This window comes from Sceloporus occidentalis, unplaced genomic scaffold (assembly GCF_023333645.1).
Source record: "Sceloporus occidentalis isolate IW3139 unplaced genomic scaffold, rSceOcc1.0.p SCAF_35, whole genome shotgun sequence".
NCBI classification, from domain to species: Eukaryota; Metazoa; Chordata; class Lepidosauria; order Squamata; family Phrynosomatidae; genus Sceloporus; species Sceloporus occidentalis.
Window position 1 is genome coordinate 7,317,626 of NW_028317015.1, and position 17,121 is coordinate 7,334,746.

The following is a 17,121-nucleotide window of genomic DNA, read 5'->3' on the forward strand; positions in this document are numbered from 1 at the left end:
ATTTGCCTGTTCTATTCAGAATAAAAGTAGCAGAGCCTTCAAAAGCAATATATAACCAAAATAAAATGATACCACCCATTGCAACCGTTTCTCCAAGTGATTACAACTGTTTCTGCTCCATGGTAATTAATTACTGTCATGTGAAAACTGGATATAATTTACCTAATTCAGGGCTCTTTGAAGTCTGATAAGGGTATTCAGACTCGAATAGAGGGAGTGGGGGTTATTTACTAGAGAGCTGCATTAATTACAAATAATTTAGTGTTTTAGTTATATCATACGTGAGGAATAATGAACTAGAGGGATGTTTTACAGGTAAACAAGGAAAGGTTTGGCACGCTATGGATGTAAGGAATGACAGTGTAAGTGAAGTAAAGTTTAATACCAGGACAGTGAATATGGGCTTTTGGGAAGATTTTGTGGTGTAAGGAAATCTGAATAGAGAATCCAAGAGAAATTTCATATACTAAAGAGTGGAGGTCTAGATCCAGAAGAGTAGAAACCCTAATACTGAGCCCTGAGGTATCCCAGCAGACATCACTACATGGTGGTAGAGGAGGGGAGGGTAAAGGCATATTCTGAAAGGTAGAATTTGAATCAGGAGCGTTTTGGGGTGGTGCGTGATCTGGGATGACATGAGGACGTACCTGTCTCCCTGACAGGAGGAGCGATGGAGCAAGGGCGCAAGGTTGGAGAAGACTCGAGTTGGCGGGTCGGCGGTCGAAGTAAGCGCCATGTGAAGCCGCCTGTGCTCCTGTTCTTCTCCCTTCCGGTATCGTCCAGCGTAAGCGGACACAACAGAGCCTATTCCCCGCTCCCCCTCCTCTTTCCTTTAATTTTTTTTTTTTGTAAACTTTATATAGTTTGCAATCTACATCCAGACTTTAAGTAGACCTCAGACAAAAGCTCCGTGTGACACGTGGACTAAATACCGAGTAAATTAAAAAAAAAAAAGAGTACAAAGACGTAAAACAAGATAAAACATTAAAGAAATCAAGAAAGAAAGGCGCAAACTGGAGAAGTGTGAGTAGCCTAATAAGGCGATAAAAGTGTCTGTATATGATGTCCACAGGTCTTGTATATGATGTAAACGAGAAGGGGATAGTGCAAAGCGGTATAAACAAACATGGGAAAATATGGAAAAATTAATTTGGAAATTAAATCAAAAGTTAAGGCGGTTAGCAGTGGCTGGAGCTAAAGAGGTTGGAGGGTGGGGAACTAGGGAAGGAAATACGTTTTTTTGGGTTTTTTTTTTTTTTACACTAAACTGAAATGTTTTACACTAAACTGAAATTGAAAGGACAGGAAAGGAGAAAGAGTACGGGACGGGGAGGAGAGGTGAAAAAAAAATGGAGATTAAAATTTCAACCAGGTTAATTGCAAATAAGTGCAAACACCTGTAATCTCCTAAGTATATACTCAAACATACAAAGGAAAAAATAAGTGTATAATGGGTCCAAAGTAGGGCTGCAACGAACGATTATTTTAATAATCGATTAGTTGGCCGATTATTTTTTCGATTAATCGGATAAAAAAAATGCACATTTTTTTATTTAAAATAATGTAATAAAAAGACTTACAATTTACACTTTCATCTCTTTATCACAATTGCATTTCTCTATTCACCTTCTTATTTTACTGACATAATAAAAGCTACAAGAACCCAAACACAGTGTTTCTCAAACTAGGTTTTAAGTTATTAGTAAATATTAATTCATATGTTAACTATTTTTCTTATTTAATAAAAACTATGAGAAAAAAGCCTTGTTTATATTTTCTTTTATTTACCAAACTGCCCCCGGTTATGCACATCTGACCCCCAGCTTGCCACTCTGCCCCCAGATATGCCTTATACCTCCTATATGCCAGAGATTCCACTGTGCCCCCTGATATGCCACTGTGCCCCCAATATGCCTTATACTCCTTATATGCCAGTGATATGCAACTGAGCCCCCTGATATACCTTTTACCCCCAGATATGTCTTATGCCCCCCTGATATGCCTAATATCGATATGCCTTATACCCCCTATATGCCTTATAACTTCCAATATGCCACTCGCCCCCATTTATGCCTTATACCTCCCTATATGCCACTGTGCACCCTGATATGCCACTCCGCCCCCATAAATGCCCTGCACCACCCTGAAATTCATTATACTCCCTGATTCACCACATCACTCTGCCTCCTCCCCCCTCCCATACATCACTCTGCCTCTCTCCCCCCTCCCATACATCACTCTGCCTTCCCCCCCATACATCACTCTGCCTCTCCCCCCCCATACATCACTCTGCCTCCTCCCCCCTCCCATACACCACTTTGCCTCCTGTCAGCAACGGAGGTTTACAAGACACCAGGGAGTCGGGTAGAGAGGCAGAGTGGTGTATGGGAGAGGGAGGAGGCAGAGTGGCTCCCATACACCCCTCTGCCTCCTCTCCCCTCCCATACACCGCTCTGACTCTCTCCCGACTCCCTGGTGTTTTGTCACTGCAGCTTCATAGAAGCCTCAGCGTAAGTGAAGGGCAGTAACGGAGGCTGTCTGTGTGCATCACGCAGACCCCCACCAGCTGACAGAGAGGATGATCCTCTGCAGGAGACCTCGATTATCTGTCAGCCGGTGGGGGTCTGCACGATGTGCACAGATAGCCTCCGTTACTCACCTTCACTTCCACTGGGGCTTCTACATCATGTGATGCTGGTGCTGCATCGTAGGAGCCCCAGCGGAAGCGGAGGGGAGAGACGGAAGTTGTCTGTGCGCATCACACGGACACCCACCGGCTAACAGTGAGGGGAATCCAGGTCCCCTGCAGCGTTGCGGGGGATCTGGATTCTAGTGTTATAATCCAATCTCTGTTTGAGGTCGGATTATATAAGGAGAGGAGTTTTTCAGAGCATTTGCTCTGAAAAAAACCTCTTTTTACAATCGATAAAAATCGATTTGACTAATCGATAATGAAAATCGTTGTCAACGATTTTCATTATCGATTATTATCGATTTTATCGATTAGTTGTTTCAGCCCTTGTCCAAAGAAAAAGGAAAAAGAGAAAAAAAATGGAAAAAATAAGCCAATTATTGATTATTATTGCCCTAAGGAGCACAATCAAGAATTATTACAAATAAACCAAAGATTAACGCTGGGAGAGAGCAGGACACTGAACTCCAGCATAATGAAGAGGAACACCCTTCAATTCAGGGGCTAATTGATAACATGTACAAAAAAAATCAAAAGAGACATTGAAACAAGTACAACCGAAATTAAAGAGGATGTCTCTAAAATATTTGAAACATTAAAAACATCTGGGAATATAATAACAAAAGTAAAAGAGGACTGTAAAATACAGAGAATGCTATATTGAGTGCTAAGATTAAACTCCTAGAAAGTAAGATAACTGGAATTGATGACAGATTTCGTAGAAAGAATATAAGAATAAGAGGTATACCAGAGACAGTAACTCACAATCTGCTAGAACCATATTTATTGGAAATCCTACATATAATAATTGAAGATCAAATAATACGATATACACACCAATGGAAAAATTCTACAGATTAAGGAATCCAAGCCAAATAAACCAGGATCTACCTAGAGATGTTATTGTCAGATTCCATCTCCCCAGATATTTATTTTCCACTTTGGACTTCCAAATTTTAATAATAATCAGAAAAATTTAGTGCTATTAGCATGTAAGATTATTATAGTAAGAAACTGGACGTTAAAGGGAAGGGAAGTTAAAACGGGAAGAGATATATACGTAAATACAGTTTCAATATAAAATGGAAGAGGAATTTTACATTAGTAAAGATAAACAAAAAATATTAGCGATATTTGGACCCCGTGGATAACCCATGCACGTTCACATTAGCAAAAATACTTAAATAATAATATGGGAAAAGTAGAAGGAAAACAATACCTATATGTAATGAGGAGGATGAATGAGTATGGAGTATGGACAATGGAGTATGAATGAGATTAATTTTATAGAATAAGAACTACCTATATTCTTTTTTACTCCCTTGTATCTTCTTTCTTTTCCTTTTCCTTTCTTTTTTTTTTATTAGAGGGAGATGAAAATCGAATAAAAATGAGAATGTTTCTAGGATTAAGGGTTTATCATAAATTTAACTGTCCATTGTAGGAGTATTGTACAGTTATGTAATGTACACAATATGTTTTACAGTATGTATCTATTTGTGATAATAAAAAGAAAAAAAAAATTGAATCAGGCGAAGAGTTTGCAAAAGAGATGGGTTGTTGATAATATCAAAGACTGCAGAGAGGTCCAAGTGGATGAGGTAAGAGACACTGACAGCTAGTTTTATCCATTTCCAGTATGTATGCTGAAATGTTCTAAATGGCTTTTAAGAAGGTTCTATGCTTTGCTTTGCAGTTCTGTTTGTGTACGATGGTCCATTTAAGCACATGATATATAATGCTGTGTCTGTTTATATCTCTGGGGAAGCTGGCAGCTGTCCTTGGGATTAGCACTGGAATCTGATCTATCTAGGTCTTTTTACAGGAAGGTGAATCCTGATCGTTGTTCCCCTCCCCCATACACAGTGCCCTTGCTCTGTGTCTGATATTTTCTAATAATAGATTTGTCATATGCACAAAATCTGTTGACTCTCCTTTAATATATGCATCCCTCTTCAACTCATGGCTTAATCATTTTCTGGGTTTTTTTGTACTTGAATTTTAAGCACAACCAAGGACAACTGATGCTATGCCATATAAACATGGAATATTAATTCAGCATCTCCCAGCCTCCTTTTCTGAACAAATATTACATGACTGTTCCTATCATAGCACACTTATTTTTAGCCTGGTTCTACAATGTGTGTAAATAAATATAATGTTTTATACCTGCGAAGTGTCCACAGGGTTCCCATAATAAAACATCTGCAACATACATTTTAATGCGGGGGTGCAAATAGCTCCTCTGTAAGGACACCATAGAGATACAAGTATACCTGATATATACTGATCAACAAAGCACAAAAGGCCAAGCTTAACTCAATATGGATGGATAGTGTCCTAGATGAGTTACACAACAGTACACAATACTATTGTAACATTATCAAAACCCAAAACTGTGTCCGCCAGAACATCGAAGCCTTATCATAATTTATGCTCTAATTTGATTTCAAGGTCACCAGACCAAATGCAGACAGCAGAGCAGAGTTGTACCTCATATTCTGTCAGTAGAGCGGTTTTGATTCAAATACAATTTAAATATTGAACACTTTGAAATGCATATTCAAAAAATCAATGGCTGATTATAAAAGCATATAGGTCAAAAGCCAAGAGTAAAGTCTATGAAAAGTAATGGGACATGGAAAAGGATAAGAACAAAAACAGTCAATACAAAATATGATACCTTCCAATTTACAGGGGAGGAAAATATTATCTGAGCCCTGCTGATTTTGTACGTTTGCCCACTGACAAAGACATGATCAGTGTATAATTTTAATGGTAGGTTTATTTGAACAGTGAGAGACAGAATAACAACACAAAAATCCAGAACACATTTCAATTAAGTTATACATTGATTTGCATTTTACTCAGTAAAATAAGAATTTGATCCCCTATCAATCAGCAAGATGTCTGGCTCCCAGGTGTCTTTTATACAGGGAACGAGCTGAGATTAGGAGCACTCTCATAAAAGACACCTGTCCATACAAGCAATCAATCGATCAGATTCCAAACTCTCCACCATGACCAAGACCAAAGTGCTGTCCAAGGATGTCAGGGACAAGATTGCAGACCTACACAAGGCTGGAATGGGCAACAAGACCATCACCAAGCAGCATGGAGAGAATGGGACAACAGCTGGTGCGATTATTTGCAAATGGAAGAAACACAAAAAAAACTGTCAATCTCCGTCGGTCTGGGGCTCCATGCAAGATTTCACCTTCTGGAGTTTCAATGATCAGGAATCAGCCCAGAACTACATGGGAGGATCTTGTCAATTATCTCAAGGCAGCTGGGACCATAGTCACCAAGAAAACAATAACACTATGCTGTGAAGGACTGAAATCCTGCAGCGCCCGCAAGGTCCCCCTGCTCAAGAAAGCACATGTAAACGCTCGTCTGAAGATTGCCAGTGAACATCTGAATGATTCAGAGGAGAACTGGGTGAAAGTGTTGTGGTCAGAGGAGACCAAAATCTCTGTGTTTGGAGGGGGAGATGGAATACTGCCTATGACCCCAAGAACATCATCCCCACCATCAAACATGGAGATGGAAACATTATGCTTTGGGGGTATTTTTCTGCTAAGGGGACAGGACAACTTCACCGTTTCAAAGAGAATATGGATGGGGCCATGTACCGTCAAATCTTGGGTGAGAACCTCCTTGCCTCAGCCAGGGCATTGAAAATGGGTGGTGGATGGATATTCCAGCATGAGAATGACCCAAAACACATGGCCAAGGCAACACAGGAGTGGCTCAAGAAGAAGCACATTAAGGTCCTGGAGTGGCAACAAGGGTTTTGTCACCAAGTAGTAAGTCATGTTTGCAAAGAGGTCAAATACTTTTTTCACCGAGTAAAATGCAAATCAATATATAACCTATTTGAAATGCGTTATTCTAGATTTGCTTGTTGTTATTCTGTCTCTCACTGTTCAAGGAAGCCTACCATTAAAACTATAGACTGCTCATGTCTTTGTCAGTGGGCAAACGTACAAAATCAGCAGGGGATCAAATATGGTTTTCCTTTACTGTATATTTAATACTTGAAGAGCTCATTTTTGCATATCAAGTATCCTACACAGTAATTTCATTTATTTAACCCCTTCGTGACAAAGGCTGATTTTACTTTTTGTACCCTTCGTGACAATGGCCGTTTTAACATTTCTGCGCTGCTCGTGTTTAGCTGTAATTTTCTTCTTTCCCGTTTACTGAACCCACACACATTATATATTGTTTTTTTCAGGACAAGAAGGGCTTTCTTTAGATGAGATTGTTTTGATTGTATAATATTATTTACTATTAAAAAAAGTATAAAATTTGTTGAAAAAAATGACTGTTTCTAACTTTTAGTTGAAAAATCTTTTACTCATCTATAAAAGGTAATGAAAAAACCTGCTAAATAGATTCTACTATTTGTCCTGAGTTTAGAAATACCCAATGTTTTTTTGTTTTTTTCTACACATTATGGGGCAATAAGCACAGGTAGCGTTTTGCTATTTCAAACCCCATGTGCCATTTCGGGTACCTTTGAAGCCGACCAATGCAATTTACCCCATCAAGTCATATATTTTTGAAACTAGACAGCCCAGGGTATTCCAAATGCTAGTATTTTAACCCTTTCCAAGCACTAATTCTACCATTAGCCTTTGTCAAACTTTATGGTAGTAATTTTTTTTGCATTTGTTTTTTCACACACATTTTACTTCAGGTATGAATAAACAGGTTCTGGTATATGTCACTATCATAAAACACCCCAATATGTGTTTAGCAACATCTCCTGAGTACAGCGATACCTCACATGAATGATTTTGCCTGGCTGTTTGGGGGCAAAAGGGCCACATTTGGGGCATGCGCATTTTCAATGTTGAACTTTGGCGTTTGGCGATCAACTGCCCATGCCCTATTTGGTACATCTTTGAGCCGGGCCATTTCAGTATGCCCAATAAAGCTATATATTTTTGAAAACTGGACACCCCAGGGTATTTCAAATGCTAGTATTTTAACTCTTTCATTGCACCATATCTACCACCAGTCTTTGTCAAACTTTGTGGTAGTCATTTTTTTGCATTTGTTTTGTCACACACACTTTACTTCAGGTATGAATTAAAAGGTTCTGGTATATGTCACTATCACAAAACACCCCAATATGTGTTCGGCAACATCTCCTGAGTACAGCGATACCTCACATGAATGATTTTGCCTGGCTGTTTGGGGGCAAAAGGGCCACATTTGGGACATGCGCATTTTTCAATGTTGAACTTTGGCATTTGGGGATCCACTGCCCATGCCCTATTTGGTACATCTTTGAGCCGGGCCATTTCAGTGTGCCCAACAAAACCATATATTTTTGAAAACTAGACACACCAGGGTATTTTAAATGCTGGTATTTTAACTCTTTGGATGCACACATTTTACCACCAGAATTTTTTCAAAGTTTGCAGTAGTATTCTTTTGTGTGTATTTTTCCCCCACACACCTATGTTATGTATGAATTTACAGCTCCTGGTATATGCCGCTGTCACACGACACCCCAATATGTGTTCAGCAACATCTCCTGAGTACAGTGATACCCCACATGCATGGGTTTGTCATTTTTGGGGGGAACTAAAAGGCCACATTTGGTACGTGTGCATTTTTCTAATTGGAAATTAGATGTGTGGCCATCCTTTCCCCCGTGTTAATTGGGACATTGTTGAACCCGGCCAATTCAATTTACCCCATCAAACCATACATTTTTTTAAAGTAGACACCTAATGGGCATTTAATATGCCAGTATTTTAACTCTTTCCATGCGAGAATTGTTTTAAGCTAATGTGCTAATTTTAGGACTTGCTCACAAAAAATACATTTTTTATATATATATATTTTATTTTTTTTGCCTTTTTTTAAAAAAAATTTTTTTACTATTTTTTTCTAATTATTTATTTTATTTTATTTTTTAATTTATTTTTACTAATCACACTGTGATTAGAAAGCTGGGCTCCATTGACTTGCATGGTTGAATGTAGTACCTGTATTCAACCTGCAAGTGGAGCCAGAGTTCTCTAGAGGGTCTGGAGACCGTCTAGCGAACTTTTTCATCTTTATTATTTTTTTCCCGGGCCGGCACCATCTTGCTGATGGTGAAGATCACCGGTAGCGGCGGCTGTGACCGCTCTCCGGAGCGGTCACAGCCCATCCAGAGGTAAGTGTTTGGTGTCGCTGGATGCCTCCTGATCGAGGCATTCCAGCGACACCATTTAAGTTTAGGAGGTGATCGTTGATCGTCTCCTAAACGCTTTTAAAATGGGTGTCCGCCATTGTATGGCGGTTGTTGACGCCCCGGGGAGGGGCCAGACACGGCCCCTGGTGCCGATCGTGGCGTTGCTGAATGCCTCGAGGTCGAGGCATTACAGCAACGCCGTTTGGGTGCAGAAAGCGAACGTAGATCGCTTTCTGCACCCGTTTAAAGACGTGCCGGTTCTGGCACGTCATTTGTCGTAATCGACTTGTTTTTCCGTGCCGTTCCAGAACCGGCAATTCTCATTAAGGGGTTAATATATGTTATCACCTTACCTTGCAAAACTTTGAGAGGATATTGCTGGGAAATCCCATTATGTGTATCAGGTCATCTATGGCTGATGATGTTATGGAGTTATTATGCAAATACTGTGACTGTCTGTTTATGGTAATATTGCATTGCCTTGTACTTCCTGTTTCCTGTTCCAACCTCTGACCTGGATGCAGTTATGCAGTTCAACATGATTCCTCAAACCAACAGCTTACTGTGTCTTGATTTCTTTACATGAAACATGGTGTCAGAAGTGGCTAGATTCAGAACTGAGCCTCTTGTTTGGAGCACAGCAGCTTTGGGATACTGCACAGGTTTGTGAATTATAACCTAAGACTGTGCTTTGTGGATTTTCTGACATTTAAGAGCTCAGAGGCTTAAACATGGCAGCCATGAATTGCATACCTCCCCCTGAGGGCATGAGAATCAGTGGGGATTGGAGCAGCAATTGGGATACTTTCAGAGCTGAATTTGAAGATTATTCCCTGGCTACAGGGTTGAATGAGAAATCTGCAGCAGTGCAAGCAGCAACTCTGAGGAGAATCATGGGCAGTGAATGTAGGCATGTGTATAAGCACAATCTGAACCTCACAGTAGGGCAGCAAGAGAATGTTACAGCAATTTTAGATGCACTGGAAGTTTATTTCAAACCTGCTAAAAATGTCATATATGAAAGATATGTGTTTGGATGCTGCAAACAAGAAGAGGGAGAATCTCTTGATAACTTTGTAACACGCTTGAGAGAAAAGGCAGCAACTTGTGAATATGGTACACTAAGGGATGAATTAATAAGGGACAAAATTGTTCTCGGTATAGCTAGTGAGAGCACACGCAGGCGTCTCCTAAGAGAACGTGACTTAACTTTAAACACAGCCATTGAAACGTGCCGTACAGCGGAGCTCACTGACAGGCGTATGAAAGTTATGGACCAGGACAGACAGCAGACCGACAGCATAAATATTGCAATGCAGCGACACCACATAAGCAAACCGCAGCAACAACGCCGCCTGTTTAGCACAAATGCTGCCGACCCTACAGCGTGTAAATATTGTGGGACTCTGCATCAAAGAATTAAAGAGCAGTGTCCAGCTTATGGGAAGTCTTGTAGGTCTTGTGGCAGAACAAATCATTTTGCTAAAGTATGTTTGTCAAGTAAAAGACAGCCATCAATAGGAAAGTTACACACCATGGAGAATGCATCTGCATATGAGGAAGAACCACACACCGCTGAAATGATATACAGCAGTGAATTGATCGGCGCTGTGCAAACCAGAGGAAAGAAATGGTTTGTCACTTTAAATTTGAATAATAAGCCCCAATCCTGCCAGCTTGATTCAGGAGCAACATGTGATGTGATGTGCTTGAGAGACAAAATGAAGTTAGCACCAGAAGCACGTCTACTGCCAAGTGACACCAGACTAAAGTTATACTCAGGTGACCTTATGAAATCTTTGGGACTCTTCAAGACTGAATGTGTCATACGTGGACTAAGGCACAAGCTAGAGTTTGAAATTGTGGAAGCCTGCCAAAAGCCACTGTTATCCGGCTCAACCTGTGAGCGTCTAGGGCTGATACATTTCTCCATCCCTGCAGAGCTCAACGTGATGGACAATCAATTCAAAGGGCCCTTGACAAAACAACTTCTATTACAGGAATTTAGTGATGTTTTTACTGGACCTGTAGAATCTGTACCAGGGGAAGTTCATTTTGTCCTTGACGTGAGTGTCCCTCCAGTCCAATGTGCACCACGCAATGTGCCAGTAGCCATTAAGCAGGCAGTTAAGGCACAACTCGACCAGTATGAAGCTGATGGACATATTGCACCGGTGACTGAACCGACTGATTGGATAAGTAACATGGTGATTGTAAAGAAGCCTGATAAGCTAAGAATATGTATCGATCCCAAATTCTTGAATCTGGCACTGAGGCGATCCCACTACATCATGCCAACTCTTGAGGATGTTTTGTACAAGCTGCCTAAGGCACGTCTGTTCACACTTGTTGATGCCCGGGATGCATTTTTACAATGTAAATTGGATGATGCAAGTAGCTACATGACAACCTTCTGGACTCCCTGGGGCAGGAAAAGATGGCTCAAATTGCCTTTTGGAGTATCCGTTGCACCAGAGGTGTATCAACGAAAACAACATGAACTATTGGCTGGACTCAGTGGTATTGAACCAATAGCTGATGACATCCTTGTGGTTGGTTGTGGGGATACAGATGAGGAAGCAGAGCAAGATCATGATGGCAAACTGCTTGACCTGATGAATCGTTGTAGACAGGTGAAACTAAAACTTGGCGTGAAAAAACTGCAGTTCAAGGTCAAAGAGGTCCGCTTCCATGGACACATACTATCCTTGGAGGGTTTGAAGGCTGACCCGGACAAAATCAGAGCCATACTGGATATGCCTCAGCCGGCGAATGTGAAATCCCTACAGCGCTTCATAGGGTTTGTTACCTACCTAGCAAAATTCCTGCCGCATCTCTCAGAGGTTTGCGAGCCGTTGAGAAGGCTTCTGGACAAGGATGCAGTTTGGCATTGGCTTCCTAAGCATGATAATGCGGTGCAGGAGATCAAACGTTTGGTCACGGATACGCCTGTCCTGAAGTACTATGACGTTACAAAACCTGTAACTATTCAAAGTGACGCAAGCAAAAGTGGACTTGGGTGTTGCCTATTGCAAGCTGACCAGCCTATCGCTTTTGCTTCAAGGGCACTGACCCTTACTGAGCAAAACTACGCACAGATCGAAAAGGAATGTCTGAGTATTGTGTTTGCCTGCCAGCGCTTTCATCACTACCTCTATGGTCGTGACAAGATCACAGCAGAAACTGACCATAAGCCTCTGATATCAATCTTTAAGAAACCACTTTTGTGTGCACCCAAGCGCTTACAGAGCATGTTGCTCACATTACAAAACTATTGCCTAAATGTTGTCTATAAACCTGGACCTGAAATGTACATTAGTGACACTCTTAGCAGAGCTACAGCAGCGGGTGGTACACCTGAGTGTGCACAACACACAGTTTGCAATGTTCAGCTGCACCTGGATGACCTGTCGCAGATTAATCATTCAGACTATTTAAATGTCACAGACCAACGATTGCTTCAGATAAGACAGCACACAGAAATCGACGAGAGCTTGCAAGCACTTAAGTCTGTTGTTCTTTATGGTTGGCCAGATTCGAAAGCAGAGGTGCCATTAATTGTGAGAGAATACTGGACTTTCCGAGATGAAATCGGCATTCAGGATGGCGTACTGTACAAAGGGTCAAGGGTCATCATTCCAAGATCATTAAGATCGGAGATGCTGACACGTATACATGCCAGTCACATTGGTGGAGAAGCATGCTATAGGCAGGCACGAGATACCTTATACTGGCCCAACATGCAGAATGAGATTAGAGACTTTGTTAGTCGTTGTTCAGCATGCAATGAATATGCACAGGCACAACAGAAAGAACCCATGATGTCGCATGTGCTGCCCACCCGGCCTTGGCAAATTGTAAGCATGGATTTATTGAATTATGCAGGGCAAGATCTTCTAGTAATTGTTGATCACTATTCTGACTTTTGGGAGATTGAGCTCCTTCCCGATCTGTCTGCTGAAACTACGATCAAGCGTTGTAAAGCACAGTTTGCACGTCATGGACAGCCGGACAGGGTAATCTCGGATAATGGACCTCAATTTGCATGTGAGCAATTTAGACGGTTCTCTACAGATTGGGGGTTTGAGCATCTTACCTCTTCCCCACGGCACCCGCAAGCTAACGGCAAAGCGGAATCAGCTGTAAAGATAGTAAAGAATCTTTGCAAGAAGGCCAAGTATGATGGAAATGACCCATGGAAAGCCATTCTACATTGGAGGAACACCCCAACCGAAGGCATGGACAGTAGTCCTGCACAGCGCTTGATGTCGAGGAGACTGAAGACTTCACTGCCAGTGGCCAACAAATTACTTGAACAGGTGTACTGGAGAAACTGCGACGGAGGAAACAGCTCTCCAAACTGACATATGATGTCTCTGCCAAAGACTTACCTGAATTAAGTGTTGGAGAGCCAATCCGTATGAAGCCACTCCCTGGTGACAGGACTGGTCGCTGGAGACTGGGTACCTGTGTTCAGAGGGTTGCTCCTCGCTCATATCTTGTGGATGTGGAAGGCAGTCTCTACCGCCGCAATCGAATTGACCTGCGAGTGGCTGAACAACTCACCGAACAAACCTATGAACATCCTGCACGGGACCCTACCGAGGCGCTCAATGCCCCTAGTCCTACTGGACCACGTAAGCAAGGCAGAGACAATACTGCTGTCATATCAGAAGGATACGAGGATGACATAATGCAGCCGCATGTACCAGTATGTTCTTCTGTGCCAAACACACCAGCCAGGAACAATGGCAGCCCCTTATCAACGCCTTTTGGAGCTGAACAGCTTCCCCCAGGCAAAATCCCTGTGGCCCTGCGTAGTGGTCGAGTTTCAAGACCACCAGATAGACTCAATCTGTAGTGTATCTACCTGTAACACAGTATGTTATGTTTTAGACTGTTCAGGATCTGTTTTTGGTTAATTGCTTGCAAATTCTGTATTGAATGCAAAAAAGGGGAGATGTTATGGAGTTATTATGCAAATACTGTGACTGTCTGTTTATGGTAATATTGCATTGCCTTGTACTTCCTGTTTCCTGTTCCAACCTCTGACCTGGATGCAGTTATGCAGTTCAACATGATTCCTCAAACCAACAGCTTACTGTGTCTTGATTTCTTTACATGAAACAGATGATTGACTTGTTTTGTTGCTCTTATGAAAGGTGACTCTATTAACTCTGTGAGTGGCAGTAGAGTTGAGTCAATAACACAATTAAATATCTCCCCACACAACATTATTGGGCAGCCTCCACTCCAGCACACAACACCAGCTGCACTATTCTACAGAGTCTTGGAACATCAGGGTGGGACATATAGTAAAGATCCAATAGAGCACCTAGTTTAAGCCTCAATTAGAGTGATCAGTAATTGCCATGGTGATAGGGCTTTGATATATACAAAAACCTGCCAGATATGTATACATTGGGCAGCAACGTATTCCCAAGGGCATGCAGTCTCCCTGACAGAAAACAGGGGGCAGAGCACCCTCTCAGGGGATCAGGCCCCCTAGTGAACTGCTCAATGGGCCAGTCCAATGGGAGATCTAGGCCTGGGACAGTTCCAGAGGTAAATACCTCTCTGTCAATAGGAAAAGGTAATTAATCTTTCCTCATCTGACCTATTGTTAAATTGCTGATTCCTACTGCTCTGCTCTGGTATCCTTTGAAAGTAACAGCTGAATATTGGTCACAACACTATTGAGAGAGCTAGTGCACTGCATAGAAGGTAATCAAGTGATTTTGCAGGTTTTGGAAGCCGAAAAAAATGGAGGGGTGATCAAATCAATATAAGATGTGGAAGATAGTCCTATTGCTCTGGTCCCATAAAGTTTCTGGATCATTTAGCATGTTTATTTTAGGGCAATCGGACACATAAGCAGGCTAGGGGACAATCGCTTGTTCATAAAATTAAAGAGAAACATTTTGAAAACACTTTTAAATCTAGTTTTTAGTAGTTGGTGTGCGCAGAAATCCTATGTTGTGCAAATGCCTTTTTCCAATTAAAAAAGTATATTTTAAAATAATTTTGGCACAGCCTTTCTCATGGCTAGTAAAACTGTATTGTCATGTTTTCATATAATACTAATATAAATTTGAACTAATTTGTTCAGTTTGTTGTTCCATTCAATAAAACATCAAGGTAGGTTCCTCAATGTATCAACTTGTGTATATATATATATATATATATATATCTCAAAGAAATTACAAAAAAAACAAGAGTTTGTTTGGAAGGGTTGCTATGAAAAAAGCCGCTTCTCTGTAAAAAAAAAAAAAAAAAAAAATACGAACATGCCAGTAGTGCTTTGATTTCCAAAGCTGCATCTGAAAAAACCACAAGACCTCTGGAACAATGTCCTTCGTACAGACGAAACCAAAGTGGAGATGTTTGTCCATAATGCACAGCGCCGCACATCAGCACAAACAACTCGTACCAACTGTCAAGCACGTTGGTGGAGGGGTGATGATTTGGCTTGTGTTGCAGTCACGGGACCTGGGAACCTTGCAATCATCAAGTCGAGCAAGAACTCATCTGTATACCAGAGTATTCTAGAGTCAAATGTGAGGCCATCTGTCTGACAGCTGAAGCTTGGCCGAAATTGGGTCATGCAACAGGACAATGATCCCAAGTACACCAGCAAATCTACAACAGAATGGCTGGAAAAGAAAAAAAAGTCCAGACCTCATCATCTTTTATTAATATAGCGCCAACAATTTACGCAGAGCATACATAATACAATCTGTGGTGGAATTCTTTACAAAGTTGCTTCAGTTCATTGTGGTTTGCGGGCATTTGTTTATGCATAGCTCTCTTAAGGTCCCGCCACAGCAGGGGGTAATATATAAAAATAAAAAACAATGTTTGATAAGAATCTGGCTCCTAAATTTTTTGGCTCCACAAGGGTCGGTCTTAGTACCAGGCGGCCCAGGAGCAGAAGGAGGCGAGAGTGCACAAGGACTTTCCCTTCAGTCATCCACTATGTATAGGCAAGTGATGCTGATCGCCAGGATATGATGTCATACCTCAGCATTGAAGCCATATGCACCAAATGGAGGATTGAAGTAGAGGTTTGAACACCACAGGATTAAAGGATGAAAAAGAAGAGGGAGAAAGGTAATATATGGAGAGAAAGGGAGTAGAAGAAAAATAGAAAGGCAAAGAGCAACTAGAAAGAAGATAGACAGTGAGAAATGGAAAAGTTAATGAGAATGAAGAGAAATAGGGATACATAAAGAATACAAGAGAAAGAAGAGAGACAAACAAATAGGGGAGGGGTAATGAGAATTTGTATTTTAAAAGTGTGTGTATGTTAGGGCAAGTGTGTCCAAGGACCGGTAAGCATGGTGAGCTAGTATGATTGTGTGTAAGTACAAGTCTGAATGTGTATGTGTATGAGCAGACATTTGTAAAGCTCTCCATAGACAAACACTGGCAGTAGTAGAATAGGTCGTACTAAAGAGCTCAGTTACTTTAAACATGGCTCCGTTTGCTGGGATATCCAAAATCCTCACATAGGTGTAATGGTCAGGTGTCTCAACAGATCATTATTTGGCTCTTGTATGTGTGTGTGTGTAAGAGCATTATAGGTATTTGTTAGCAGTGTGTAAGGGCAGTGTACATGTATGTGTTTGTGTAAGGGCAGTGTACATGTATATGTGTGTTTATGGGCAGGTGTGTGTAAGGGCAGTGTATATGTGTGTGTGAAGGCAGTGTATGTGTATATATGTGTTTATGGGCAGGTGTGTGTGAAGGCAGTGTGTAAGGGTCCTGGGAGGGAGGCTAACATTACCCTTTTTTCATTAAAAAAAAAATCTCTGCTGCTGTGGACTACCCTTCCAACGAGACTCAGCCAGCATTATGGTGGACACCTGGCTGGCTGAGAATCATGGGAAGTTTTGTTCGCAGCTAGCATCTGCAGCTTTACTGTTGCTGCATTTCCCATGACACTCAGCCAACATCATGGAAGTAGTATGTCTGGCTGAGCCTCATGGGAATTCATTTCAATGTGTTGGTTATTTTTAATATGCGTGACTGCTGACAAAAATGAAGCGTGTTTTAAGTAGTGATGCAAGCGAGACATTGTAAGGTGCTATTGCTTGTATCGGTGAGTTCTGCGAGATTTTTTTAAAAAGTCTCCCTCGTTCACATTTTGAAATGTTGGGAGGTATGAAATCGCTATTTAACGTTGCATAAAAATATATTTTTTGAAATGCTGCTTATTCTTGGGAATCAG